Raw genomic sequence first — 16,245 nt, 5'->3', positions numbered from 1 at the left:
ATGTCTGTCTCTGGGGAACGAAAATTACAAGAATATCCGATAATGAATTTCTACTGAATTCTATTGAATTTCTTCCCCTAACATTTTTACTATTGGAAGCTCATGTGTAAAATTAAAGCAGCTAGTTTGGGCTTTCTTTTATAGGTAAAGCATTGAAAATATGTTGCTATTATTGAAATTCACCTTTACATTACTGGTGAATTTTACTTAATAAAAGCTTGTTGAGCTGCTCCTTTTTTGTTGTTGTTGTTTTTTTTTCCTTTCTAATAAACACTACAATAAGATTTTGCTACAATAATCACAGAAAGTATTGAACTATTTTGATCTGGATTTATTGCACCTGATTTTAAGCTCATAAATGAGGTGCTTATATTGTGAGTATAGTTTATGCTGGGATATGGGTAGTTGTAGAGGATGATTTAGATAAATAATAATTACCTCTTTCCCTTTATGCTAGTGAGTTTATGGCAACCACACTCTTAGCTCAAATATCCTATTTTAGCACTAAAAGTTAGATGAAACCCATCTGAGCCACTATAACAGACTGTAGGATAATTGAGACCAACTGCATTCCTTTAAGAATAAGGTGCTACTCAGTGAGAATAAGGATGGCAGATTTAGGATGTAAACTATTTTAGATTTTATTCTGACAACATAAATAATTTTATTTACTATTCTTTTTTGCTAAGAATGAAAAATGTTTGAGTGTCTTTTTGAGAGATTCCAGTACTAGATTAAATACTTGAGAAGCTTTCAACTGTAAAAGCCCTTTTTCTCTCAGGAGGAAAAAACCCTCTAAGACTTAAATTACATCACTTAAAATGTTACAGTACCTCCTCACACATAGGATTGCCTAGCATTTTTGCAGGGTGTCTCATACATCATTGAAATAATCCTGTACATAAAATAGTTTTCATCTTCTTAGACAACAGAAAAAATCCTGCTTTAAAACAAGAACAGCAAAAGAAATTGCAGCCATTTATTTCATATTTGGTAATATCAGATGAAACAAAATTTACTCAGCAAGTTGATATGTTTTGTGAAGGTTATGTTCTAAAAGTTGAGAGATCCATTAGCCAGCAACTAAGTTGGAGAAGTTACTTTATTCTAATAGAAACCACAGATCAGTAGGACACAGATCCTTGGTGACCTCCCATTTATCCAGGTGCTCTCTGACTTGAATAAAAGCCTTTCCATTACTTGTGCAGTGCTACAAGGCCTGATGGAATAAGGTCATATTCTAAGTACTAGAGGATATTGATTTGTTGTTATTTATATCAGTGTTTTAGAAGCATGTTTAACAGTGTGAAGTTAATTTCAAATGTTGAGGGGTTGTTGTTGTTGTTGTTGTTTTGGGTTTTAGTTTTTGTTTTGGTTTGGTTTGTTTTTTTTATGGCTGGCTTTTATTGTATGTGTAAGTACACGTACAATACATAAACAAAAACTCGGTGTTGCATTCCCATCTAGTGCCTAATCTCTAAAAAATGTGGCAATCCACTAGAGCTGCCTGCTACTGGAGCCGTTTCTTTAGTTCAAGAAGCAGACATTTGTTCTCTGTGACTTAAGACTGTGACTTAGGATTCTTATTGAAAACTTCACTGAAGGACAAGAAAAAAGGTCCCGAAGTATTTTCTTGGGCTTAGGTCCTGATTCCAGAAAGCTTTCAAACACATAAACCCCCTATTCAGTGAAGCCTTTCACTTGAAAATGCTGTAAACATTTTTCAATCTTAGATCTCAGAGAAACTTAGATAAGTATCTCAGGCGGAGGGAAGGATGGCTGAAGAGAGAACATAACTTATTCCTCTTTTCTAACTTACTTCCAAACGGTTCAAGGCAAAAAGACCTCTCACCCTCTCCAAAGTGAAAAACACTGCAGTAAAATGGAAATTGAATTTAAAATCCCAAATAAAATAATGTAAAAATGTTTGTTAGTCGACAGAAGAAAACCTGTTTTTCATTGTGGGGGTTGTCAAACACTGGAACCGGTTGTCCAGAAAGTCTGCAAGCATCTGTCCTTGTTGCTCTTCAAAACCCAACTGCACATGGGTATGAGCAACTTGCTCTAGTTGATTCTGCTTTGAGTAGGGGAGTGGACCAATCGCTAGGTTTTCTTAGCAGCTTCGGGGGGCTGTGTGTGTTAAGTTTTACAGAGTTCATTGGGGAAAACAGAAACATAAATGCCTGATTAGAATATATATATATAAAAATATATGATTACATAATGTGGTAAATATTAGCATTATTCTTAAACAAAAGTTCTAGCACCTACAGCTTTTATTTTGTAATATGTGAGGTTTTGTAAGTATTTCTAGATCACTTTTTATTCCAAGCTTGTTCCAATAATGAAATTTTCCCCATTTTTTGAAAGGCCAACTAGGAATCTAAGAAAGTAAGTCAATGTGGAAGCAGAACTTGCTATCACAGATGCTTATGTATAATCAACAAAATCCTCTGCCACCTTTTCCTCTGCTTCTTTAATTAACCATCTTATAGGAATATTATGATATTAATTCTTCTTTACTACTGATAGCTTTATATATGGTCTTACTGTATACTAGATATTGCTGCAAAGCAATATAATTTCTCAAAAATATGTATCAGCCTTACTCATTTGTATGCTGTCCTCTTTCCATCTTTCTCACAATACAAAGGGTTCTCAGTACAGTGGTCTGCAGAGCACACATCACAAGGGCAATGTTTCTCATGGCCAAAGACAAATAAGTTTAGGTCAAAAGGGAGAGTAGGTCCTAATGTTGCCCACAGCTCACTTCTTACCTGGGTAATGACTTTCAGAAAGTTAGGGACTGATATCATAGAGTTTAAGTGAAATTTGTGCCCATTTCAAGACTTATTTGTATAGTCAGAAAAATGCAAGAATATCTCCATTTGATCAAAAACCTATATGTCTTCTGCTTTTGAACTCATTGATTTCTGTTGTCAAAAAAGTGACAAGTATATGGTGAAGTGAGTTCCTGTCATACCCTTTACATATCACTTTAATTTTCTATGAATTAACTTATCTTAGCATAGAGCGCCGTAGCCCAACAAACTGCTGTCAACCAGCCATCATCTTCTCTGAAATGGTGTATGGTGGTCTGAGCAACCAGCACAGAGTAACTGAGCATGTAAGTGCCCCAGCAGAAGTATGAGCTGTGTCCACAGGAAGAAGAGTGAAAAGCAGAGATGGGAGAAGTACTTGCCCAGTTCTACAAACTCTACAAGCTGGGCACCTAAGCTGATGCTCCTAGAGTGAGCCTCATAGTGTACAACAGAGAGGATAAAAGGGAGAAACTGATTCAGTTACTCATGTGAAAATGACACTACATGCAAGAGAAAGAGAATAAAAAGAAAGTGGCCAGTTAAATGCTCAAGCCCTGGGGACTGAAAAAGCTTGAAAAATTACTTTGCGTGATGGGAAATATTTAGAGGGCACCCTGACTATATTATGCCCAGATTTAAAGAAAAAAAAAAAAAATCTATCCAAATATGCTGAGAATGTATCCCACAGTACTGATGTTAAAAACTGTACTTACTTCCATGGAACTCAGCAGTTACATTTTGTTTGTTGCTCAGAAATTAGCAGGTACAGCAAGAATTTAATGATGGTCTTCACACAATATGTTTATAGAGATAAAGGAAACATTTTTTTCCTGATCATGCTAATAAAGATATACCAGTGCAGGAATATGTCCACTGATTTCAGTGATGGCAGACCTATGCCACTGCTGAACAGTATTTTTGTAATTACTCTATTTCCCCTTCAGAAAAAAACCCATGTTTTCTTTAAGGTATACTGCTGTTCTGAAGAGTATTTTTAATGTAAAACCTATATATCATACAAGCATTAAAATATGTATTTTAATGTGTATTAGCTGTTTTGAGAAAATGAATAGAGTAACCCCAGGGTTCTGCTTTCCACTCTCTTCATACTCAGCTGAAGATGCAAGAAGAAACAGAATCAAAAGGGGGTATGTAGCACTCCTGTAAGCTGACTAAGTATATATACACCTGCCCTAAAGTAACAGTTTCTTCTGCACTATGTTTTTTTCTTTTTTTCTGCAACATCCCACATATGCGTCTTCCTGGGATATCCAGTTATGAGGTCACCCTGAAGCACTCAGTTTTAACTGGTTTATGGCTTTGAAGTCATTCTGCTTGTTTTCATTTTTGACAAAATTATTTTTTTTCAAGGTTATGAATGTGTATTAAGAGTAAAGTTGCTTAAAAGTAAAAATACTTCCTTCAAAGTATTTAGTGAAGCATTTTTAACAACTTTGAATGGAGCACTGAAATTCAAATATTTGTTCTTACAGAAGGTCTTTAAATTAAAGGTTTATGGAAAGTCCATAAATTTCATAATATATTGTATTCTTGTTATAAACAGCTTAAAAATTAAAACATCTTAAAATAAATCCAAGCTTTAGTTAATTTAAAAAATAAAGTAAAACAATTACATATACTGTGGCTATATTAAACTGTTATTTTTTTTTTTTTACAATTGGAATTGTTTTCAAAAACTTGTTACACACCAACACTTAGAGCCTCAAGAACATTCTACTATTTCACTAACTAAATGAATTCAGACAAACAAAAGAATGTCATCAGCTTATGACATTTTTGTCTCCCATGTAACCATGACATCATAAATATATGAAAGCACACAAAGATAACTGTATATGGTCTTTCTTTCTCTTTCTTTCCATTCTTTTCTTGGTTTATCACTCCTATTTTCCTGAAAATTTTATATTTAAAAAGCTTTCTGGTTGTATTTAATGTTCATATTACCATTGTCTTCAAGCCAGTTCTAAACAGTATAGACTATATAATGTTACTAGCTTTTCTTTTTTCAACAGCTGTCTACTCTACAAACTTTTATAAAGATGTATTCTTTCAACTAATGTTATTTGGATATTTGTTTCATTTTCTTTTCTAAGTCAGCAAGACTTATATTTCCCTGCAAATCCCTACTCCATTAGATGCCACTGTTGTGTTTGTTTCAGACTCTTAATGGTGTTTATCACCATGATACCTGAGCGCTTGGTAAACGCACGTGGATTACACCCAGATCAACACTTCCATTCTACAGATACAAGCTGGGGCTATGTCCCAGAGCTCTCCAAAGGGCTTGTTATTCAGATTCCATCAGGATTAATGCTTTTAGAGATACAGGAATTAAACAGTTAATTTAATCATTTTTCAGAAGACATGTGCACACAGTAAGAAATGTGCTAAAGGCTTCCAGTGGAATTTGGTTTGAAGACTCTGGAACTGCAACATGCAGAATAGTGTTGCAGGAAGAACAAATGGCTCTTTGCAGTGTCTTTCATGTACATAGTTAAAAACTGGCTGGCATCCCCATGCTGTTTAGTTGTTAGATCTAGTTACACTGGAAAAAGGAAAAACAACAACAACAGAAAGAGAATGTGGCTTGAATAACAACCATTTTGTGCAACAAACATTGCCCATAAATCAGAGTTGGTTAACAAGGCCAGGAATCTTTTCATTGCCTTTCTTGCAAGTCATTGAATAACAGCTGAGCTATTGTACAGCTTAGCATCATTGGCAGCTCCATCAATTCCACTAGTGATCCCCAACAAGGAAAATGGTTATTGGATAGTAATGGCACATCCATGACCATTCTTTCTCCTCCTTGTTTCCGTGATACCTCTAAAAATTTGTAGCTGCCATGAAAACATGATAGATAAATCTCTACAAGCTCTCTATGTAACTTTATTTTTTTTCATTCTTTTAAGTTTGTGATCAGGTATTGAGATGATAAAAAGACAAAATATTTCCTTCAAAAATATTTAGAGGAGGTATTTTTAATAGCTTTGATATAGCCACAACATTTGTCAGTTTCCATTTGACTGGGACCTCTCCAGACTCCCAAGACCATTGAAAAATAGTGGAAAGAGGTCCAATGACTACCTCAGCCAGCTCTTTCAGTACCCTGCGATGAATCCCATGAGGCTCCATAGTTTTGTATGCATCCAGCTGGAGCAGCAAGTCCTGAACAACTTCAGAGTCAGCCAGGAGTTTATCATCCCATTCACAATCTTCCAACACAGGACTCCGGGGGTCCCAGGGCCCATCAACAGTGTTAAAGACAGAGGCAAAGGCGGCATTAAACATCTCCACTTTGTCTACGTCCCTATTTGTGAGGTGACCAATCTCTTCAAACAACAGACCAATGTTATCTCTGATTCTCCTTTTGCTATTAACATATTTTAAAAAGCCCTTTTTATTGTCCTTCACAGTGCTGGCCAGCTTGAACTCTAATCAAGCTTTGGCCACACAATTTTTTTCCCTACAAACAGCAAACAGCATCTCTGTAGTCCTCCTGTGTCACCTGTCCTTGCTACTAGTATCTCTACGTTTTCCTTTTCCACCTATGTTCTAGAAGAGGATCCCTCCTCAGCCAAGCCAGCATTCTGTCCTGCTTGCTTGACTTCCAACACTTTGGAATTGCCTGGTCCTGTGCTCTTAAAAAACAGCTCTTAAAAAGTGACCAGCATTCATGGATGCTGATACTTCAAAAGCAGATTCCCAGAGAAGCTTACTATCTAGCTCCTTCAGCAGCCCAAATTCTGCTCTCCCCATATCCAGGGTTGAAGTTTTGCTAGCAGTTTTTCTCCTGACACCAATGACTTGAGACTCATAAATCCATGCTGACTATTCCTGATCATCTTCTTATCCTTTATTTTTGGAAATGGGTTCCAGGATTATTTGCTGTGTCATATTTCCAGGGCTTAAGATGAGGCTGACTAACCCAAAGAATCTTAGGTCCTATTTCTTGCTCTTCTTGAAGACTAAAGGGATTTTTCCTTTCTTGCAGTCTTCAGGAACCTCCCCTGATCATTATGACCTTTCAAAGATAAACAAGAGTGGCATTGCAATAACATCAGCCAACTCCCTCAGCACTTGTGGATGTATCCTGTCAGGTTCAGTGAACTTGCGTATGCCCAGTTTGTTTAAATGTTCCTTAAACTGATATATCTTCACCAAGCTCAAGTCCCTTGCTTCATAGATTTTTTTACCAGTCTCAAGGGCCTGAGATTCATTCACTACTTCCTATCAGCAGGCAGGTGTTCAGCCATCTCCAGGAAAGCAGAGCTCCATCACATTTAACGGTTACTTGGAAAACAAACACCATAACTCTGAACATCCCCTTTCCTCCCTCTCCCCTCCCCAGCTTTTATTGCACTGCTTAGCAATAACGAAATTACCTCTGTATAATCAACACTTTTGTCAGCACAAATCCAAACCATAGCTCCCTACTGGCTACTATGAAGAAAATTATCCCAGCCAAAACCAGCACATGGACCCACATTTTCCTTAGGCTTTCTTTTGCTGCTGCTATGCTTGTAGAAGCCCGTCATGTTGTCCTTCATGTCCCTCAACAGATTCAATTCCAGAGTGGCTTTGGCTCTCCTAAGCCTTTTCCTTAAATGCTTGGAAAGTGTCTCTATAGTCCTCCTGTTATATAGTCACTTGATCCTTCTTCCATCTGTTGTACACTTCCTTTTATCAGTGGAGGTTTATCAAGAACGTTGGTGGTTTATCAGGAGCATGTTGTTCATCCATGCAGGCCTCCTGACACCATTGCTTGACTTGCAGCTCGTTGGAATGCACCATTTGTGAACTTGCAAAAGCTGATCCTTGAAAATCAACAAGCTCTCTTGGTCCCTGCTTCTCTAAAAGACCATCTTCTATGAGATTATTTTGAGCAGGTCCTTGAACAAGTTGAAGACTGCTCTTTAAATCCAGGGGTTTTATTCTGCTGGTCTTGAACTCCACCATCTTCCTCATGGTCACTGCTGTCAAGGTTGCCCCCAGTCTTCACATTCCCAACCAGTTCTTCCTCACCTGTAAGTCTGAACACCTCTCCTTGCTGGCTTCTTGATCACCTGCATCAAAACATTACCGTCAGTGCACTCCAGAAATCCCCTGGATCTTTTGTGCCCTGCTGCATTGCCCTTCCAGAAGATATAGGTGTGGGTGAAGTCCACCATGATGACCGGAGCCTGCAAATGTGATGTTTCTTCCAGTTGTCATTTACTTCTTCCTGATAAGGCAGTCTGTAGCAGACACCCACCACAACATTGCCTAAGTTGGTCTGTCTTTTAATCCTGACCTATAAACTCTCAATTGTCTCATTATCCATCCCAGGGAAGATCTCCATACATTGCTGCTGCTCTCTTACATAAATAATTCCCTCATTTTCCTGAGCCAGTATTCATCCACAACAGCTCTCCAGTCACCTGAGATATACTGCCATGTCTCTATAATCCCAATGAGATCATAGCCCTATAAATGCACACAAACTTCTAATTCCTCCTGGGGTTTTTTCCCCCATTCTGCAAGCATTAGTATACAGGTACTCCAGAGGGGAAGCCAGTTATGTTGATTCTCTAGGTAAGGTATGAGAACTTCCTCAGTAATGCTGTCCTGTAGATACTTCCTTACTTTGGCACTTTTATGCTTGAGGTAGTCCCACTTCAGCTGTTTTTTAATTACAAGATATCTCTTGTCCATATCCCCTCTTTGCTTGTCAACCCCATCTACCACTTCAACATATGATTGTGGCTCATTATCTCCCACACATGTTGTTCCTACTTCAGTATTCTCACCAGGTTGGCCAGCCTGTTGGCAAAGATGCTTTTGCTTCATTTTCAGATGGATCCTAGCAGTTCTCGGTCCTCAAAGAAGATCCCATGGTCATAAAAAACAAATTCCTCTTGTCAATGTCAGATGTATGGCTATGTGATGACCCACAGGATCTTTCCACTAATTCTCAAGCTCTTTTCCCTCATTGGCAGGATTGAGGAGGAAACCACCTAGGTCCCTATTTCCTCTACCATCACTTTCAGAACGCTGTAGTCATGTTTGATCTGCTCCTTCCCTGTGTGTGTCAGTGATGGCAATATTACAGTAAATATAGCTGGTTACATGCTTAGTTTTCGTGAAACACATACTAAAGAGTCTTTACCCATCCACTGCAGCACTTCAGTCTGTCTCAATTTATTTCCTATTTTGTGTAAGTTTGTATACAGGTGCCTGAGATGGATCCCTAGTTGTATTGCTAGGGGTGTGCAAAAGTCTTCCCCATCATGTTGTCCCTGGGATGCTTCTTCATAGCTGCCCTTGCCTTCACTTCTCTGAAGATTATGGCAACAATTCCCTTTTGTACATAGCTTAGTGGTCTCCTTAATAGGTTAGCAAGCCTATTTTTAAAGATATTCTTGCTCCTCTTCATCAGATGGTTCATGTCCCTGCTCAGTATTTTCTTGAAGAAGGTTGAGCAATTGTAAAGGTCAAATCCCTGTGTCCAATTCCAGCCACACAACCAAGTGTTGACCTGCTGATGCATTCACTCCTATCTGAAGCTTTTCTGTTCACTACAATTGAGGAGACCAACATCTGGGTTCTCATGTCCTTCACTCTCAATGACAGAAATCTGTTGTCACTTGCAAAATGTTCAGAGTCTCCCCAGCAGTATCACTGGTGCCTGTGTGGATGAGAAATAAGGGGTATGAGAAATTGTATTGGTTTTGTGTGGCAAGGTTTTTGGTAGCGGGGGGGGGGGGGGTGGTGGTGTTATAGGGGTGGCTAGTGTAAGAAGCTGCTGGAAGCTTCCCCTGTGTTCGAAAGAGAGAGAGCCCATACCAGCCTGCTCTAAGACGGACCCACCGTCGGCCAAGGCCGAGCCAATCAGTGATAGTGGTAACACCTCTGTGATAATATTTTTAAGAAGGAAAAAAAAGTTGGGACAGGGAGAAACAGCCACTGGAGTAAGGAGTGAGAACATGTAAGAGAAACAAGCCTGCGGACACCAAGGTCAGAGAAGAAGGAGGGGGAGGAGATGCTCCAGGTGCCGGAGCGAAGATTCCCCTGCAGCCTGTGGTGAAGACCCTGGTGAGGCAGGCTGTCCCCCTGCAGTCCAGGGAGGTCCACGGTGGAGCAGATCTCCACCTGCAGCCTGTGGAGGACCCCACGCCAGAGCAGGTGGGTTCCCGAAGGAGGCTGTGACCCCGTGGGAACCCTACACTGGAGCAGGTTCCTGGCAGGACCTGTGGCCCTGTGGAGAGAGGAGCCCACGGAGCAGGTTTTCTGGCAGGACTTGTGACCCCGTGGGGCACTCACGCTGGAGCAGTGTGCTCCTGAAGAACTGCATACTGCAGAAAGGACCCATGCTGGAGCAGTTTGTGAAGAACTGCAGCCTGTGGGAATGGCCCACGTTGGAGAAGTTTGTGGAGGACTGTCTCCCGTGGGTGGGACCCCATGCTGGAGCAGGGGAAGAGTGTGATGAGCCCTCACCCTGAGGAGGTGAAGCGGCAGAAAATAATGTGTGATGACCATAAACCCCATCCCTGTCCCCCTGTGCCGCTGGGGAAGCTTGGTGGTGAAATCCGGGAGTGAAGTTATACCCAGGAAGAAGTGAGGGGTGGAGGGAAGGTGTTCTGAGATTTGGTTTTGTTTCTCATTACCTTACTTTGGTTGATTTGTAATAAATTGAGTTAATTTTCCCAAATTGAGTCTGTTTTGCCCGTGACGGTAATTAGTGAATGATCTCTCCTGTCCTTATCTCGACCTGCAAGCTGTTTCTGTTATATTTTTCTCTCCCCTGTCCAGCTGAGGATGGGGGAGTGATAGAACGGCTTTGGTGGGCACCTGGTGTTCAGCCAGGGTCAACCCATCTCACTACAATACCTCAGATCAAAGTCTCCAGCAAGCAACAAACTTCCCAAGACACCAGGTCAGGTCAGCAAATTGGTAAGACTGTCCCCTGCAAGTGGGAGTCTTCATCTGCCTCTCCCTCTTAGCATGCTGTACTTCACAGAGGCTCAGGTGGCTCTGACTAGTCTTGCCTAACCTGTTGCCAGGACACTATAGCCCTTTGGTAACTGCAGATCTGGAGACAAAGAAGGAACCTTTCTTCTGTTTCCAAACACCACAAATTTCCAGCATAACTCACCTTGGGAGTCTCCATGCTCTTTTCTTCAGAGTCTAGTCTCTCACTGTCTTCCTTCCCTGCACTGTATGGTTCGGGCTCTTGCCTCTGCAGCATGTCTGGGTAGAGCCCATCAGTCACCTCTTCTCCCTCCTTGGGTCTATGCTGCTTGTCCTTCTCCTCCCACAGCTCCTACTCCTGGCAATCGTGTGCTCAGTTGGACCACAGCTCACCTCCTACAGGTGAGGCCACCCTTGCCCCAGCATCAGGCATAAGCACTTGTCCTGCCTCTAGTCCAAGGCCTGGACAATGTCATCATCTCTCTAGAGCTCTAATAGGGTCCTTGGCTTCAGATGCTAAGCCATCACCAGCCAGTAAAGAGGGAACAAGTTTTTTATTCCAAATATTGTTACAGGCAAAAAGGAATGCATGATACTTATGGAACCTGGATTTATTGTTAGTCCAATTAATGTTTTCACAGTCTAAGCCAAACCACAATCAACAGCTCTTACTAATCCAGCTACAAGAACAGTAACAGCCATATACAAATCAATACAGAAAAGCCTCATTAATAACACATTTAAAATTGTTTTTTAATGCCCCCTTCCCGTGACCTTTCTCTTTTACTCTGGTGTTGTGGTTGCCCTGCCAATATCCTTCAGGGGCACAGGTTGGCAGTTTCAGACTGAATGAATTTCAGGTGAATGTGTCTGTTGGAAGGGCAGGATACAAAAACTTGGTGCGTTGTGGTCCCCTCTGGAAAGAGGAGGGTGCCCACAGCATGTGCAGCCACCTCTTCTTGCCGCTTCTCTTTGGGCTCTGGAGGTGCACTTCTCCCTTTCCCCTTGACACAAAACGCTTCCCCCCCCCACTCCTGGGGTCTGTCAGGCCATTGTCCCTGGCCAGCTGATTGTGCTACCTGAGCAAGTGGCAGTCGTGTGAGCATGGCTGTTCCAACCAGCTCCAACCACCCAAGGCTGTCCCATCCCCCTGAGGGAGACCTGCCCTGCCCCTGCTGGGGCTGCGCTACTGGAGGGGGGAAAGGGGATAGCAAAAGCGTACATTACTTCCAGGGAAAAGAAGACATCAATTAAAAAAAACATTGTAAAACTTAACCATTCTTAATCTGTGTTCCTGAGAAATATCTAAATGCATATTATGAAATTGCAGATGTCTTAGTTTAGTTTATTTGAAGCGTAAGTTGGTTACAAAGATGAAAGGGTCTGAGAATTGTCAAAAAAGTACTCTGCTTTTTGTTACTCTTTTAGTCAAGTAAACATACACTTTTTTTTTTTCATGACCAACACTTTTTCCCCTATCTCAAAACACTCTTGTCCTTTACAGAAGAGTTGGCTATTGAGCTGTAGGTGCACCTGAAGAGTCCTAAGATGATTCATTTAATTTTGTGACTCAGACATAATTGTACTTTTCCATATACAGTGTTCCATATACAGGTCTTTCGGGGAAAAGGTTGCCTTCTTTTCGATTGCTATCAATCAAGATGGTCATAACAAAATTTATGTTAAAATATAAATGTCACCATCTTCAACATAAAAAGCTCTCAAGGATTTTGTGATTCACTCAGTGATCCAGTTTTTCTTGCTAACTCTTAATGCCCCTCCCACAATGCTCTGTTTTTTGATATATCTCTGCATTCACTGTAGGTGGCACAAAGAAAAAAAAAAAAAAGAAATCTAGAAGCCCTAGAATATTACAACAGTCAGGCTTTTTTGAAAAGAGGGGTCCATTATATGAGGATATTTCTCTACAGAAACAGCTTTCATACAAATAACAATTTGATTTTTCAGCTTCTTCTCACTGCAAATAACACTGTGCTTCCCAGCCTCTTACACCAGAGCTAAGGAGCAGAGCTGTGTGAAACATTCATTTTACACCTTGAACTTGTTAAAACATAGCCTGATTTTGAGCTACATTATGTTGTGCAAATTTCTACAATGAAAAGAAAAAATCATACAGGCAGTAATTTTATCATCCCAGATGATGGTATCAAGGCACATGCTTTACCACCGAAGCCAGTAGTATTTCCTGGATTTGGGCATGTATAGCAACTGTCTCCTGATTTCAGATTGCGGTGAAAAAAACCACTATCTGATCTTCTGTTTTCTAAAGGAAACCAGGTATATAGGTCAGGAAATAGCAGTAGTGTAGTTTAAAAATATGAGTTATTGGAAAAACCTGGAGCTGAGTGCAATTTGCCTCAGTAGGTAGTCACACAGTATGATATTGGACCTCATCAAACCAAAAATATAATAGGACATGTGTATTAACTTAAATTCAATGTGTAGAATAGGTAATCTGAAGACAATACAGAAAATTAAGTGATTGCTCAAGATACTTGGGAATTCCTAGTTCCAGGAAACAATCTGGATCTTTATCATTAACTTCAATGTACCAAGGGTTTGATGATTAGCAAGTAAGAATATGTAACAAAATTAATGAAGCCCAAATCTTTTTTGCATATTGCAACTATGCTACTAAGTTTTTTGCTCAGATTTACCCTTTCATGATAATACAGCAAAGTCTGACATTTATTAATGTTAGGATTGATTTTACCTAACCATAACCATCTAAGATGTAAGTGGCTGTTCTAAGATGATCAGCTAGGCTTCACATCTTGACAGAGAAATTGATACAGATGCCTGCAGTGGTGATTAAACTGATTACGTGAAGTGAACAACCTGACTTTCAGAGTTGTTTCTGTCCTACTGCTGTAAAAGCAGAATGAGCAATTAGTTCTGGCTAGCTGATTTGCTTTCAGGTGGCTAACACTGGTGAAATTGGTCCCATTTTTTTTAACTGTAGTTGAATGCAGAATGTGGCTTAGAACCTAGAAGTTCTTTGTATATGAGGTATCAGTCCAACTGTCAGGATTTAGGGTTTTCATATCTACCTGTGCATCCACTAATAGTTGTTGATCAGTTGAACAGGCATGAGGTTAAGACTTAAAAACTTACGAGCAATCTGTTAACCTTAGTGAGCTTAAGAAATCAGAATGGAGAAAATAAAGGAAGAAAGAAAATGGCATTTGCCATTATTAACTCATCAATTTATAGAAGAGGACAATTATTAGTCACACAGATACTAGAGTTCTGCTGTGCAAACTGAAAAATAATATTTATAACAAATTTTATATTGATCAAGCTGTTTCAATATTCAATCACAAAACTATTCTTTACTGCTTAGCCAGGTTTTGAAATAATTAGTCTACATTACATATAACAAGTGGTTTACTAAAAAGATTCAGAAGCAAGAAAAAACATTTCAACAATCCTAATTTTTTTTCACTATACATTTTCATAGTTTCTTGCCTCAAACTTTTCCTGTAACAGTTTATCTTTTATTGAATAAGAATCTTTCACAAAAGCAAAACTAACAGAATCTTTATTTAGGCTAAAAAATTTCTTTCAGCTCGGGCTAGAATGAGCTTTGGCATCTGTAACTGTTAACTGTACTAGGCAGATGGTAACACAACAGGACAGGGGAGGAAGCCAAGTCTACAGTGAAGTGTCACCAGCTTTTGCTTCATGTTATGTGATCACCTCACCCTGAGACACTGTGGAGATTCCTCCATGGCAAATGGTCTCTGTGTCCTTGGTTCCTTGAATCATGAGTTGGAATTCACAGCAGACAAGAAACAATTTTTATTAAGTGTAACTGAATCTGGAGGAGTTCAGGACTCAGAGGATTTCTCCTTCCTAGTCCACTACAGTAGAAAATAAAGTCAGATTGGGTGGACTTTAAGGCACAGCAGGTTACTCCATCACAGCACAGTGGATGCATATGTTTCTGTACTCCTAGGTGCAGTTGACGGTGAGTCTGAGGATGCATTCCTGATGAACACTCGCATATATACACGCATGCACAGTAGTCATGGCAAGTCCCACAAATAACACAGAGAACGCCTTTACCAGCACCCATGTAAACACAGATAGCGCTCACATGAACATGAACAATGGAAGCCAAAGTTGTGCTTACTTTTAGGCTGATCAGGATTATCACTCTCTTTTTTTTTTGATTCACAAGCACCCCCACATTCATAGATGTTTGAGACACTAGAGAAACTAAGTCTGTTCAATATCTATGCCCAGACCATAGGCCCCTTATGCAGTCACTATGTCAAGTTTCCTAGTGGTGACACATAAAAGTTTGTGTCTATCCTGTAGCTGGTCTCCAGGCTCTGGTCTCCTTCAGTTTCCCCAGTCCCTGGTTTCCTACAGGGCAATTGGAGCCTTTGTCAGGGGGTCTCTCTCTCTCTCTCCAGATGTTGGTAAATGTGGTTCATACCCTACTCCCTGAATAATCCAACATGAGGTTTGCTAGCTGTTAGGCACACACACTCAGAGCAGGGAGCTTAGCCATACAGAAGAAAGTTTGAAATATGATTCAGTGAGAAGACAGAACAGATTGGGCCAATCAAACATAGGGCTCTGTCAAACAGGTGCATTGATCAAACCCTGCTTACAGTCAACCCATTCCTGTTAACCCTTTTCCCTCTGTTTTCCTATAGTTGATCTTCTGTGTTCCACCTTAATCAATCCTTTTCCCTGCCTTTGGTCCTTACCTGAGACATTCCATTTTAAGTTTTGTACAGTACCAAAATTCATTTCCTCACTGCGTTTCATAATAAATCCTATAACCCTTTAGACAGTAATCCCATTTAGTTTGCATGGCGTTTCAAAGACAGACTTTCCTTGACCCTTTGGTGATCTTCACACCAGGGATAATGGTCTTGAACCTTGTCCTTTGATGGTTTTAGGAGTAGCTGATTCAGTTCCTAGGGTTCATGGTCTGTCATTGTTCGTCTGATCCTAGCTGGGTCTCTGTGTTTAACTGGATTAGCTTTTAGTCACAAAACGTAACATTCTGTATAGGGAGCCAAGTTACAATGAAGTGACACCAGTGAACATTTACTTCATATTACAGCAATACCTCACCCTGAGACACTGTGGAGATGCATCTATATAAAATCATCTGTGGTTGCCATACTTCAACCACAAGCTGGAATTCACAGCAGACAAGAAACAATTGCTCTTCATAAAACACATTTCATACTACAAGTTAGCACAGTGAACCAATATTAGCACGTTCTGTGACAATAAATTTTACCAAGGAAGACTTCTAGCAGGAATCATGTACAAGTAATCCAAATGAATCACAATAAAAAGTCTGTGTGCTTCTGTGAAAGAAGGAAGGTGTTGGAAACTACTGTACTTCTACACAAGGAAATTCCTGCTTGGAGTGCAGGACTATCCATTAGATGTTATTAAAATC

The sequence above is a fragment of the Accipiter gentilis genome, chromosome 13, assembly GCF_929443795.1.
Source record: "Accipiter gentilis chromosome 13, bAccGen1.1, whole genome shotgun sequence".
In the NCBI taxonomy this organism is placed as follows: domain Eukaryota; kingdom Metazoa; phylum Chordata; class Aves; order Accipitriformes; family Accipitridae; genus Astur; species Astur gentilis.
Note: the sequence above shows the minus strand (reverse complement) of the source record.